Here is a 15,479-nt window from a genome sequence, read left to right on the forward strand (position 1 = left end):
TGGTTTAGCACTGGACAAACTTCAGACTGTGAGCAGCACAAGCACAAAACAAAGAAACAATTTGCTACAGTATGACAGGTAGCATTATTAGCATTGCAACCTCTGCCAATTCCAGTGCTCAGATGAAAAGGATTTCACCAGACTAAATACAAATGCATTCAACTGAAACCAGCATATGTTGTCCTCAGTCTGCAAGTTTAAGACTGCAAATACGAACCAATTTAGAACACGTAGCTGAGCAAACACGACTGTCAGTATAATAAGCAGCTTTTACTGTCTCTGCAGGTTGATAAGACGAGCCAGTGTCAATCAGGAAATATTTTATAATCATGAACTACTTCTGTCCTCTTAACTTCCAAGCTTCCTCAAACCTTTGTAAGTAGAGAATCACATTCACAGCAACAGGAATCCAATAATATTATAAATAAATCATTTGTTGTAGACAAGCTTGTGGGAGCAAGCTGCAATCCTTTGAGCAACCTTTAGAGGCCATTTATTTAAGCACATGTAAAATATTTGCATTTGTTCTCACTTTTTTAATATTTTGAATTTTGGCTGAATCCTGGAAACCTGAAATCCTGTTTTTCAAAATTCTACAGATAAAAAAATATAAAAATATAAAATATATTAAAAAAAATATGGAGAAAATATGTAGATAATTTTTGTCAAGGTAACAAATACATTTGTCTTTGGTGGGATTAAACTTGAAAGTTCATGTTTGTCTCCTTTTTTGCTTTTACTGTTTTTAGTCCTTTTTATATTTTTCTTATACTCAATATGCAGTGTTAAAAAAGTAATTAATTACTAATTACTAATTACTTAGTCAATATTGTATTTAAAATGCTTATCTAATTACTGTGTCAGAAAAGTAACTTAATTACTCAATAAGTAATTTAAGTAAATACTTTTTAAAATCCCTATAAAGCTTGAATGGACAAACAATAGAAATTAAACTCGTTAAATAATAAATACATTTTTTTAAAGACGGAGACTCTACAGTACGCAGCGGTAGCATCTCTTCCACAATGTGGCCTGCAATCATTTTTTAAGCTCACCTTCAGATGCTTTCTGTGCTGCTGACGTAAAATCACGTTTTGCCTGCTTAGCAGGAGTTGCCACGGTGTTCTCCATGGATGATGAACAAGAATCACTCAGAAGTGTTTGTCTATGCTCTCGTGTCAAGCGCTTCAGTAGATTACTCGTGCTATTAACAGCAGCCGATAGTTTCTTCTCCCCAGGACATAGTTTACATATTACTGTAATGTTCTTCTCTGCTTGTTTCAGAAAAGTGAAGAGACGGGAATATGTCCATTTCAAAAAACAGCCGACATCTTCCGCTTTAGAATACGACTATGCAGCAAACTGGCGTGAAATGACGTGCACCTGGCGGGCAGAGTTTACTTCTACGTTTAGAAGACAAATTATTGAAATTAAATAATGATATTCAGCGAGTTTAATTATTTTACAATGTAACGCAAGTACATTGTAAGTAACTGTAATTAAAATACCTAAAAATGAACAGTATTTAGTTACTCTACTTTTTCAGTGGAAAAGTAATTTAATTACATTAACGCTTTACTTAGTAACGCATTACACCCAACACTGTCAATATGAATCTTAAATCTTGTCCGTTTTATATTTTATCTAAACCATGTGTCCTGTGGTTAAAAGGTACAACAGGAACACGCTTGTCATTCTAATGCCTTACGTTGAAGCAGGTGTAACTATGAACAACACTTTTCATTAGAGTTCATTAGAATTTGCCAGTGGATCTTTTCATCATAACTGCTATGTCCACGTGTGCTTTTGTCATGACATGTGAGGGTATTCACTGATAAACCTTGATAGTACCACCAGAAGACCAAGGACACAACACAGTAAAGTGTTCCTTTAAGGAAGCACAGGCTTACCTAAACACAATCAGCATGGCAGCTGCTGAGTCTCACCTTCTAGTTCATGCCACTTTAAAGACATCAAAGGTGATGTCAGCAGAGAGCATGTCATCCCTATCAAGCCTTACATGCATTAAGGTCAACTTTGACAAAGTCAACATCCTTCAGCTACTCAACTGCTCCAACCCCCCCAACAAGAGCTGACTGAGACTTTCTGCCTCTGCTCAGTTTGCTCCCACCGCACTATACCAAGCAAATAAATTTATGAAATGAGACAGCAGTTATGGAATAACACGCAGTAAAGATGGGGTTTTCAGTGTCAAGGATGTTTATTAAATGCATAAAAAGATGCATAGCTGTCTTCAATGTGAGACTCTTGTACAGATGACACTTGTTTTTATAACGTGACATTTTCATTACGCTCTTACTGAGTGCAGTGCATGTTTCTATCATGAATTCAAATTTGCTGTCTTTTCACACATTATTCCTGCGTCAGAGTACACACTGCACCATGTGGCTGAGGTCAAAAAATGTTCTGACCCGGTGTATTTTGATTCACTTCACCATCTGCCTGGTCTAATCTACAAGGTCATTTAAATCCCTATTCTCGCTTGACCTCAGATCAAATTGTAATAATCACTCAGGCTTGGCATATAATGCTAAAAAATATGAAGCTGTGTCACAAAGGCAAAAAAAACCCGTCACTTTCATAACTGTTTGTTTTAAGAGTTTCTCTCATTCACAGAAATCTCCAACTTTGCACTAATGCCACAGTGATGCACGTCAAAAACAAACCTTTCACTTGCTAACTCAATTTAATTTAAAGTGTTATATTACACAAACCTTTTTTTCAGATGCATGTATGTGTCTACACACTGTAAACTCAAATGCTCATTTGACTCATTTATTTAAATTGGCTTTTAACTAGATTTGTGCTGTTTGATTGTGCTGTTTTATGTTCATCTGTTTTATATTGTTGTGAATCACTTTGTGGTTTTTATCCTGTGAAAAGTGCTATGTAAATCAATAAAGTACTTAAATGAAATAATGTAAAGTTAATTTTTTAAAACAGCCCTACTAATTAAAAAAGCTTAAGTTTATCTATCATTTTCTTTCATTTAAGTTAGTTTAACTTATCATGTTTGATCAACTTTAGCTATTTTTGCATATTAAGTATCTGCTACTATAATAATACTAATATTATTTTGTTTTACTAATTTATCTAAATTAAATGGCAGACGTTTGATTCCTGGGGTCAATTTGACATCAAACATAAACAATATTAGTCTTTAGTCTCATATAACAGCTGGATTGATTTCGATTCTGAGAGAAGACAATGGAGTAAAACTAACTAACAACTAATATGAACCAGCTTTCTGATGAAGATGATTATGATTATGAACTGAAGAGGAGATTTTTCATTAAATCATCCTGTGAATTAGTGGATAGGTTTACAATCACCCTCTCTCATTAATTCAGGACGAGTCTATTGAACCAGATCAGAGATGTTGCAGCGACCCCAAGAATGTTTTAGGGCTTACAGTCCTGGAATGTATGCGGTGAGTTTTACATAAGCAAAACAACACTATACAAGAACAGGCACAATGTACAGTAAGTGCACACTGACAATTAAACCTATGAAATGCAATGTATTCAAAAATAGGAGAGCGTATGGTAAACAGCCAAAAGCTGAACAATGTTAAATTAGCAAATTAATATTCAAACGGAACTAAAGCTTCACGGTATGACCACTGAGCAGCAGGAAACACAATAAAGCCAGTGCACTAACGCTGCACACAAAACTCCAGAAAGAGATATTTCTGTTCCTGAAGCAGAAAAAAGAGTGGTCAGGTTTCAGCTTATGAGGCTCATCACTTAGCTGACTGGCATCTGTTCTTTGGGATTTCTCAGTAAAACCAAAACTAATGAGGAAATTTGATCTTGTTAGCGCTGGCCACACTTATCACATGCGTTCTGCTAAAAGTCATTCCAGGTGGTGTGCAGACTGTAATATTAACTTAATGCGCCTTGGCTGTAGAAGTAGGCTGAATTTGTATTGAATTTGTTACCTAGAAGTTATTTATAAAAATGAATGGCTCTAATTACTGATTTTTCTAACGACTTCCCACCCTTTCCACCGTGCTGAGTTCTGAGCACTGCCAAAACATGTGTGTCCTGCACGCAATACTGCACCTAAACCCATATCGTGAAGGCACACAGGCGGTGCTGAAACACCATTATCTCTATGTGAGAAATGCGTTGGGAGAAGACGTTTATAAGACTGGGAACTGAAGGTTGCTGGAGGCAGTCCTAAGTGCTGCTATTTGGCGCTTGGTAGCTGTGATATACAGCGATAATAATTTTGACCACAAAAATGTAGCCTTTTATTTAAACAAATATGTCTGGAGTTTATTCAAAATTATATGGCCGTAGCTGAAAAATGAAACCATCAAAAAAAACTGCAACTCCTCTCTCTGCATCTGCTTCTGGGTCTTGTTCACAACACATTGGCGTACCCCACTGTGACACTTATGTTGAAGTGTGGGCCAATGACTTTACTAGTGTGGACTACCCTGATGACTCATTTCAGCATTTCTACATCTTTATGGACAAATAATATTCTGATAGACAGTCTCCATGCTCTTATTTTGAAAAAACAGTCGCTACTAACCAGCATCCTTTTCTGTGTGTCCCAGCTGGCTTGGCTGGCTGTCTGCTTGTTGCGGTTGTCTTTGATATCATTCAGCTGCTTCAGTCTGCTGGCTCCAACGTCTTAGCCTGCTGCTGCCAACAGCAGTCCTGGTTCTGTTTTGTGAGCTGGACAGTCACCGTGACCAGAACCCACAGCAGGTTCAGAACTGGTTCGTGTGCCACTACGCTGTACTCAACAAGGCTGCGGAGCAGAACAAAGACTACTTGCTGCAGTTGGAGTCCATCCACGATATCAAGACTGGTTCAGAGGCAGCTGATTAGAGCTCCACAATAACACGCACAAAAAGAAGACTATAAATCTGCAGGAAACACTGATGATAGCATACTTCAGTTCTGCTTTTTCCTCACCTAACTCGGCATCCTTCACCGAACTGCAATTTCCTTTCAGACTACAGTGTCTGTGTTTATCATTAAACTTCTACACAACATGTGTTTAATCTTACGCTTGATCAAAGCTCAGTGAGATCTGTGCTACACTGCCTGTCACTAAAGTACGAGGAGCTCCACTGTGCCGCTCAGACGTGAAGTTGTGCTTCATTTTAATTAGTGCACCGAGAAGGTGTGATAAGCTACTTCAAACTACTACGTTCAAAGCCTCGAGAACTGATGGCTCCAAATTTGCTGATTGGTATTTAATCTTCAATTTATATAATTACAAACAACATATGTTGTCTCCTCTTGTAATAACTGTGAAGGAGGAAAAAACGCTGAGGTCAAACCGACAATCATCTCTATCTTGTATTGTTGATCAAAATAACGCATTAAGCACCTGTTAAATATGCATGTAAACAATCTGAGTAATAAATAATAAGCTCTCTGAAAACAAAGCAGCTGTCACCACTGTCTGCAATACAATTGAAATTCCAGAGCAAGCACAGGTGTGTCTCAGTGAATAGATTGTGAATAGCATCTCTTTTATATTTATGAAATTGGTTATGAGTAATCTCAGCCAAAATGCTCTTGGAAAAAAAACAAGAGATGCAAAGTTCTTATATATTTTTTGATTCTGGAGCAGGAAAGCTATCAAAAGTATCCAATTTAGTCTGAACAAAATCATCTGAAGGAGCGACATGAATAAATCTGTGGTCACTTTATCCTCCCATTGCATTTTATAATCAATATCCAAACAGCAGCAGAGTGCTGTGCAACGCCTGATACGACACGCCTCTCAGCGTGGAGACTCTGTGGACCTGCCGAGTTCTCATCGCCGGGAATGTCCACTCACACAAAGTAATGAGATCATCCTGGGTGAAGTGATGCTGAAAATGAATCATCTCCTCGCTATCCCCAAACGGCACAGTGGGTACATTTCTCCTGAACCTTGCACTTTGAGGCCATCCATCCTCCACCACCACGGTGGGCTCCGGCTTCACTCATCAAAGACACAGCGCACCGTCATCCGACCTCACCGACGACAGCACCTGGCAGGGAGCTCACGCTTAATCCAATCACAGCCAAACAGGTCGAACCCAGCAAGCGCATACCTATAAGAGGTATTATGATCTTTCCATTTTGGGTGCTTATTCACTTGAGGATTAAATACAACCGCAAACTGTACAAGCCGAGGTGCAGTTTGGCCTGGTGAAGATCTATATTTGTTGATAAAGGTATGTCAGCCCTGTAGATACACAGTTATACCCCGGTATCTTCAGGACATGTTTTCTATTAAGAGAAAGTGGCTATTTCAGGTAACACAATTTTACTCAGAGACAAAAGTCTACGAACATTCCTGTGGGTTATGAAATCACAATGCGCAATGAGAGGTGGGGTTGAAGGATGGCCACGGACTTTATCCATTAGACCTCGCAGCCTAGTTTTTATGTTGCCCCGTTATTAGGATAAAGCGCATTGATGAATTCCTGCTAGTGGAGGCTTTCTTTTTTCAGGGCAGAAACATAAACAATAAGAAAAAAGGAGGTTGCAAGCTGGCCACGAAGATAAAGCTTAATCTATCACACCTCAGTAAGTGTCACAGAAAAAGAGTTTAAAGGTTTAGAATAATCACAGATGTCAGAAGCTATTTTTCACTGCACACAGGATATGAGTTGTCTTGGAAATATGTCTTGAGGAGCCACGCTGAGAGCAAAGCTCGGGCTGGGACTGCTGCCCGGGTAACTCAGGGGGGAAATGGAGCAGGTCACAGGGCCAGGTGAGTGACAGAGCCGCAGGAGACAAAAATCAACACAGCCAGGCTGCCGGGACAGACACCCAACAGCGAGCAAACAGGCCTTTGACCAGGTGACCTGCTGCAGATGGGAGAGGAGGGGGGAGTGTATACCAAATGTTCTAAAAGCTGAGACCTCTATTTGTGACGTGCGACTCATCCCGGTCACGTCACGTGAATGAGCCCATCGTGCCTATTCGACATGCAAATTCTCCCATAAAAGACCAGGAAGAGCCACACGGCTGTCGAGGTGCCGGTTTATTGAAAGTGTAAGCGGCTCATCACATGATCAGTTCATTGCAAATCCATTTAGTGTGCAGTGCATTAATCACGCTGCAGGCTGCCAAGGTTCAACATTTATGCTACTCTGTAGATTACAAGAGAGGGGTGTTGGAAATTCTGCTTAATCGCAAGAAAGCTCTCATTAGATTCTCTCTGCTTTCATTCATTTTTCCCAGTGCTCCGTGTGGTCTTACATACGTGCTCAAACAGGCATGATAGAGAAGCATGGGAGTGATAGAGCATGTGCAACACATCTGTAAAGAGGTTTTGGCTTCTCTCTGAAGCTAGGCTTTGCATTCACTGCGTTTAAAGGCGTATTACTGGACCATTTGTGGGGGAAAAAGCTTGCTGTACAGTAGATATAGATATCATTATGAGATTCTCAATCTTCCCATCAAACTCCCAGTGGGCTCTCTCAATTACATTCTTCTCGTAGAGCTGCGCTGAGTGGGGTTCTGACATTATATTTGGCGCTAATGTAATGTTACCACTGCACAAGACTGCATTACCTAAAGGTTATATGAATTAACCCAGTTGCAAAAATAGCACGCAAATGCACACAGAGCAGCCACTCTGTGCATGCCACCCATATCTACCTCGACGCATGGTTACTTATTAGATTAATAGCTCTCCATCACGAGCGGTGCACAAAGAAAAGCTGATTGTCAAAAGCGATCACAATCATTTAGCGATTGTCAAACTTGATCAGAAGCAGCATTATCCATTGAAGCATTGGCTGAGCGCTGAATACATGTATATTAATAAAAAAAAAAGGGGGTTGCATCAAGCATCAAAAAGCACATGGATTCATAGAACATCACACACATACACACACGTATAGTTCGTCAATATCAGATAAGGCTCCAGACATGATTTGATGGATGGAGGTGCCAGGAGGAAAATCATTTCTGCTAACTTATCCTAGCTGATGTGAATAAGAAGGAGCGATGGGAAGTTCACAGGATGCAACATAGCAGGTAGTGACACAGGATGCAATGTACTGTACTTTAGATATATACAGCACAAGGACAAGAGGACTGTCCTCCACTTTTGCAAGTGCACAGCAAAGTTGGATACTGGAAAACACTAACCAGCATGATTCTGCAGCCGACGCAACTGATAATAAAGTACCTCATTGTACCTTTAGGGGCACAGCGGCTTCTCAGTGGGACAGGAACTTCCAAGGGAAAAAGATTGTACTTCTAATAATATGTACTTTATACCCTTGTGGTTTGTACTTCACAGCAGCAGGTCTTGAACTTCTGGTGGTAATTTTGTATATCATTAAATGTTATAAAAAAACGTTGGAATTATCCTAAAAATTAAGTAGCCATTCATTTATTTTATGTGTTTTTATTCAATTTAATTCAATTTTATTTATACAGCACCAAATCACAACAACAGTCACCTCAAGGCGCTTTATATTGTAAGGTAGACCCTACAGTAACACATACAGAGAAAAACCCAACAATCATATGAGTCCCTATGAGCAAGCACGACAGTGGGAAGGAAAAATTCCCTTTTAACAGGAAGAAACCTCCGACAGAATCAGGCTCAGGGAGGGGCGGGGCCATCTGCCGCGACCGGTGTTTGTTTATACAGTTGAAGCAGGCTAACTGTGTCAATGTCCACTTGAAACTCTATCTATCTCACATCTACACCTACAGCCTGCTTAGATTAACCACTTAACCAACATTTATGTTTTTGTGGGAAACAGAGAAAAATCCACCAGACACCAGGAGAACAAAGTCTATTAAAAAAAGGCACCAAAATCTTCTAGGTGACAAGGGTCAACCAGAAGACAAATATTATTTATTTATTTAAAAACCTATGAAAACAGCAAAAAAGGAGGGAAATTTATACTTTGTCTGTTTGTTTGTTTTTGTATTGCATGAATACAGACATCTCCTGATACTCCACAGTTCAACTGTGCTTTTGCTGCTCGGGAACATTCTGCATATATACCATTTCGGTGCTTGAAAAGGTACACATAATTACCTTGAAGTCCACTAATTAGCTCTATGGGGGTGCATTTGTTTAGATGGTACCTGCAGGCACAGAAAATTACTTCTGCTAAATCCCCTTTTCTGAGAGTTAAAAAAAAAGTGTAGTGCTCGTGGCTGCAGTTAGGGTGGACTGTGAAGGGAAGTGACACCGCTGCTTAATGCAGTGGGCTTCTCAGTGCTCACATACATGGGGTAAAAAAATAAAATATAATATCGAGCTGCTTTGAGGTGTTTGCTTCTGCATACATGACTAAAATCACATTCTGCATGGGTAACTATTAGCTGCATATATTGGGAGGAAAGCGCTGTAAAGGCGAGGGATAAAACACAGACTCCTATCACAGAAGTTTCCTATTACAGATAGTAAGATCCATACACTGCTCAATAATGTGTTCTTAGTCAGGATAAACTAGCACTTTATGCAAGTCAATGCTTCATCTGACCAACTGGCTGCCAATCTCACAAAAATCCTCACTTAGAAAACATGCATTTAAAGAAAAGAATTTTGTGTGGTCTAAAAAAACCACAAGCTTTAGGTTTCCCATTTCAATGATGAGCTGATATTCCACCTGAATATCATCTATTTAAGAGTTTGCAGTTTGCTATTCAACTGTCTGTGTGACGGGTTCATCTTTCATCTTACAGCCTTTCTATCGGCGCAGTGCAGCTTTCGCTCGACTTCAAGCAAAGTCTGTTTTTTGAAAACATGCACTGCCGTTAATGCGTTCGTGACACCAGCACAACAGAGGATTTGTTGGAGGAAACTGAGCTCGGCTCCCGCCTTCCTTCCGTGGTATTATCCTCAATCATCTTTCAGCCACACCACAGAGTCCGACTGAGAAGCCTGTTTGCAAATTTCCAAACTTCACTGGTGTTTGTGCAGATATTGAGTACGTGTTACTTTAAACTGTGAATAACATTTATTTTGTGAGCGCTTAGCTGTTCTCTTTTTATATTGCCTCGGTCACGCTGGGATGGCGTACATCTTCTGACTCAGATATCATTGTAAAACTCAAATCTGCATGGGCGAGCACTCATAGAGATGTCCGAAAAATGGCCATTTTCCATAAGAGACAAGATATTAAAGTGTGTGTGCAAAATCCTGATACAATTACTGATGAGTGCAGAGCCAGGCCTAAATGAATAATTGATTGTAAAAGCTATTGTCGTGGAAATCAACAACAGAAGCAGGAATTATTTATGACATTGTATTTAAGTTCGTAGATGCACCATATAGACTTTCCTGCACTTGGGCTATTTTTAGCGGGAGAGGATGCAAAAGAAAAAGATAAAAGTACCTCCCAGTGCTGTATAGTACAGCCATACAGTACATGGTAATTTCACTCGCTATCCTTCAAAGCAGTGAAAGTGAGGTCTCTGATTTATTCATAAGCCATGCTTCTTCTGCCAGGGAGCATTAGACAAAGGCAGATCACGCAAAGGTAACAATTCTGCTGAGAAAAGCGAACTACAAATCAAAACAAATCAAACCAAGGTGAGAGCGGTTTACTGTGATGCTCCAGTAAAGCGCAGGCTAGCCAAGCACTGCAGCTTCTGGGCTCAACAGTTGGAAAGTAAAACTCTGGTATCGAGCAACTGAAGGCAGGACTGTTTGGACAGCTGTTGGTGGGGTTTCTTTCATTAATTCTAATGCTACAACACACAGTGCACCTCAGTGGCTTTAAGGCTTCTTGCAGGTTCATGTCAGGAATAATTCAACATGATTCCAGCTGCACAGGCTCCATCAAGCTTCTGTCAGTTTCTATCAGAGAGTGAAGGTCATCACTCTGTCCTGCTTACCTGGTCTCCTACAGCCCCCGCCACATGTCCTCCTCCTCAATCCCTTCTGACTGCTGTGGTTGATGACCACAAACACTAAGCCTATTTCAGTCCCTGAACTGGTTAAGCAGTTAAGAAATTAGATGGATGGGTAAAAGGCTTCCTCAAAGTATCTCAAAAGTTGGACTTGAATATTACATATTTTAAATTTAGAACATCTTACTGTCTGCAAGAACTAAAATTAGCCATGTAAAAAAGAGAAAGAAAGAGCACACTGAATTTTAAACTATCTGATCTTCTGACCAACCAGTTCATTTCCCTTCTGCATTATTAAATGGCTTTCCCATTCACTGCTTGCTTCTGACGTTTTAATTCTAAGCTTTTAAACTGGTAGATTCCTTGAAATTGATTCATTAGATGCATGACCAGCACAATGTGCTCCTGATAGACACCAGCCAATCAATAATCACAATAATCAACTGACAACAATCAAATTAAAAAGCAACACTGCGTCAGGCATTTGTTTTCTTTTTATTAGCATTGTTATCTTGACCAAAAGGTTACTTTTAATGAAGAAAAATGACTTCTAATCCAGAGCTCGTGGCTTATACGCCCCACAGGTATGATCCATATTTGTCTGTGCACTCCTCCCTTCTATAGTAACGCAAATCAAACCAGCGTTGCTACAAACAACAAACTCAGGGAGACATGATGTGCATAAAGATATAGATTTTTCAACATATTAGCACATAGCACTGTTCATAAAAGAGTACAATCAATACATTAGCAGAGTCTACCGATTTATATTTAAGGTAACATTCCAATTTTAACTATCAATAAATAATGCTGCATATAGTTTCTATATTACTGATGAGTGTCAGGAGACATATAGATAACCTATAATTTAGTTCCACATATTTTAAAAAAACTGTGTAATTTAGAGATTTCAACATTATTGTTCATTGACTGTTGGGGTCATAATATATTATTATGACCACATCATAATATTCACGAGGGACACATATATCATTTTAATATTATAGTATTAAAAATACAGTGTTGTTATTAATGATTTGTTACATCATTATTAATTGTGATTGGTTTCAAACTTGTAAGGAGTTTAGTAGAACATGGCGGTAAACATTAGATTGACTGTTTTAAATTGTATTTAGCATGCATTTGCCACACTGACACATAAATTGTATCAAAAACATACTCTTTCATGAACGGAAGCCAACCTAAAAGCAATGTGTACATTTCTTCACTTCCTAACATGGATATTGATGACATTAACCTGCGAGCTAAGAGAGCAGTTAGCATTATAGAGATGCTCAAGCTAGCATTAGCATCTTTCACAATTATTATTGCTCTCCTCTACCTCTATTTTGGTCTCCACCAGCTACTGCAACTACCTACATGCTAAAAAGCGCTTTCATTTCATTAATGAAGCAGTTTTATCAGATATTTTTAAGGACAATGACTCAACAACAGCAGTGATATAGAGAATCCTTTCGCTAACTGTTAATTTGACCTGTTAAAATGTATGCTAGCAACATTCTGTAGAGCTGTAGGGAATGGAATGTTGGCTGATTATTTTTCTACAAGAAAAAGTGTTCATATTCCGCTTTGCTATTTTACAAATAGTAGATATAAAAATATTGATGAGGGCAGCTTTAAAATCATTATATTTAATAACCGCTGCGCTTGCCTGAGTGAATTTAAATGCCTGCGCTGTGCAGAAGCATTTACTATACAAGCAAGATCATAAATTTTATATTTACAAGGTGGTCACATAGTTACTTCACACTCAAAAAACAGTCGAGTTGTGGTTGTTTGAGAGTGTAGCTTCTCCTTTAGCAATAAGCCATTACCTTTAAGTGCGAAATTCAACAGTAAAACGCAACATAACCATGTCACAGTATGCACTGGCTGCCTGTCTGGCTTGTGGCCAAGGAAGCAGTTGACTTGGAGAACAGAAGCGACTGACAGATGCCTGAGCAGCAACATAGCATTCATCAAGGCATCTGCAGGCTCTGAATACCGAAGCGGCCTCTGCTTGCATCCACCTGCAGCTATTAAGACTGCCAAATCCCAGGCACGAGAGGAGCTGAAGCAGTATTCCAGTATCACAGACCTGACCCTGCTAGACAACAGTCAGCTCTGGGTGTTAAACCACCTCATCCGCTCCATACATCACTGTTATCTCTATCACCCCTGTGAAGATTAGCCTTCAGCCAGCACTGCCTACCTCTTCATACTGCTGCTGTTGAGCAAAAACCCAGAGAGCCCAGACAACATGAGGTGATAACCCCCCAAAAACAAGGTTTATACTTTGAAATGTGAGGAAGCGCCACAGTGTGTACAAGATACTTGCCTTTCCTTTCTCCTCCACTTAAGTGCAGTGTGCAACGATCTCTAATCAGTCTTCATGTAAAATCGCATTATTAAAACCGGTATTTTCACATTATTTATTACTGTGTTCATGCCTTTTGAGTAAATTAATGGGAGGTTAAAAGATTCATTATCATGTTTGGATTTCCCACAACAACAGAAAAACATACCTCGAGCTGCCTAGACCCTAAATTGCATACATTTATATTTTTGCAGTACTGAACTTTATGTCCAGTTCCCAAAAAGTTGATTCTGTTCAGCTGGACGTAGCCTTTTCAGTGGGAGAAACATTTCGTCACTAATCAAAGTGACTTCTTCAGTCGAGACCGATGATGAACAGAATAGACTTTTTGGGATTTTCTTACCTGGATGATGGAGCGTGCATCTAGACAGTTGTATTTCATGCAGACTACACCTCTGTACTCAGGGCAAAATAATTTTGTTTTTTTATGTACTGCAGTGTCGCCTCAGTGTTTTGGATGAGGGCAGCCTGGTGGCCAAACCGTGCCTGCCTCTGTCATTATGTGGTGATGAGTACATGAAGGGGCCATATGTATTCTCCTGATGACCCTCCTGAGAGTAATCGGTAGGGCTACATGAACGTGGCAGGTTTATTAAGTCAGTGCTAAGAAATTAAGCTGCAAAGTGGCTTATTAATCATCATTTTCACTGGACTAAGTGACAGAGGAGTGTGATCACTGAATACAATTTGGGAGGGCTGCATCTGAATGAAAATGGCTAATGGCATTTTTATTATGCTTTAGTGCCCTTCCTGGGGAGGAGAGGGGTGAATAAGTGTGCGTATGAGTGTGTGTGTTTGTTTTTTTCTTGGGGAGGGGGGGTTTCCTACATCCTTGTATGACAGCACAAATGCCAGCATTAATGGCTTTAGACGTCTAAAGACAGAGGTGAGGTAAATTTTGGTTACAGCTCTTCCAAACTGAGGGAACTGCAGGAGGAGCGCATACTGACTGTAGGTGCGCACCATTATTTCACGGTAAGTGTAGGCTTTGGGAGCATTCATTAACAAGTTGTTTGCAAAAAAAACTCATTTTCAAGCATTACCTCCGCTACTACAGTTGGGCTCTATTCAGTCGCTTTCAGTGAGAAAAGCGGTATTTCTCGGAGAAAGCCCCGGTTTCCAGTCTGACACCTCGCTGGCAGGTGCATTTTGCGCTCGAACCTGGTGATCTAAATAGTTGGAATTTGCAAAGCGCGTTTTGCTTCTGTCTCTGCCACCAATCCTGCATGCATGCATCCACTGCTCGTGAGCATCTTGGTGCCCACGAGGAGCGGGGAACCTGCCTCCTTCACACGGCGTTCTGCTGAAACCGCTCTCATTTTAACAGTGAGCTGCACCCGCACTGGAATGCGCAGAGATCCACGGAACACACTGTTAACTGTTAACTTTCCTTACAAAAAATATTTAAAGAGGATATAGCAAAGCACACCTTCTCCTCACCTACCGTTACACGGTAACTGCGCAAACGCACGGTAAAGGAAAGGCAGAGGATTTAGTCAACGTGCAGGCGGGATACGCAGGGAACAGCACAAAGATCGCACACTGCTGAGTGGCATAATAACTTTGACAGATCCCTTACCTGTTCAGGAGCGGAGACACGAGCGTGAGCAGAGGAGAGAGGACAGAGAGGGCATCGGGCAGAGCGCCGAGCCACACAGCCTGCACTGTGGATGAAAGAACTGCCAGACGTCCCAGCAGTGAACTCCAAAGTGTGTCTGTCTTTTTACCACGCCAATAACGGACAGTGAGATTCAGACCACTCCCCCGTTGTATCAAATTATTTCCAACTGTTTCCTTCTGATCACAAGCATCTCATTTAGGAGCAGGTCTAACAAAACGACAGCGTGCTTCTGTTCTGCAGTGTGCAGTGCCCTTAACAACAACGGGAAAGTGAATCAGAGGAAATGTGCAAGTTAGCTATGTGATATTATCGCATGCCTGGCTCTGTCAACACGTGGATCACGCGGGTGATTATCAGTCATTATCATTATTATTCCATCTATTTTCTTAGTTAAAACCAACCATAATAACAATAATATGCATATTTAGGCTGCCGAAACAAACGATACATATCCTCACCTTGTGAACCTATTTAAACATCCAGCAGTTACCAAGCAACGCTGGCATTTTTTATTATTTATTTATTTATTTATGTATTTATTTGAGGTCATGTTTCTGGTCAGCAGGTGAACTTAAATCCAGTACTGCTTTTCCTTTAGGCAGTGTCAGCA

The 15,479-nt window shown here is 40.1% G+C and overlaps 1 protein-coding gene across 1 annotated transcript in view; it reads right to left on the reverse strand.

The window, feature by feature from the left end:
* cntn6 (contactin 6) overlaps positions 1-15,253 on the reverse strand; it is a 142,264-nt gene extending 127,011 nt beyond the window's left edge. The window contains exon 1 of the mRNA XM_086291347.1: positions 14,828-15,253. The gene's annotated coding sequence lies outside the window, so the exon portion shown is untranslated. The remainder of the gene's footprint in view (positions 1-14,827) is intronic.
* Between the last annotated feature and the right edge of the window lie 226 nt (positions 15,254-15,479).

This window comes from Aulonocara sp. 'chitande type north' Nkhata Bay, linkage group LG5 (assembly GCF_057382095.1).
Source record: "Aulonocara sp. 'chitande type north' Nkhata Bay isolate Kocher_YH1m ecotype deep benthic linkage group LG5, A_spYH_male_GT1.1, whole genome shotgun sequence".
NCBI lineage: Eukaryota > Metazoa > Chordata > Actinopteri > Cichliformes > Cichlidae > Aulonocara > Aulonocara sp. 'chitande type north' Nkhata Bay.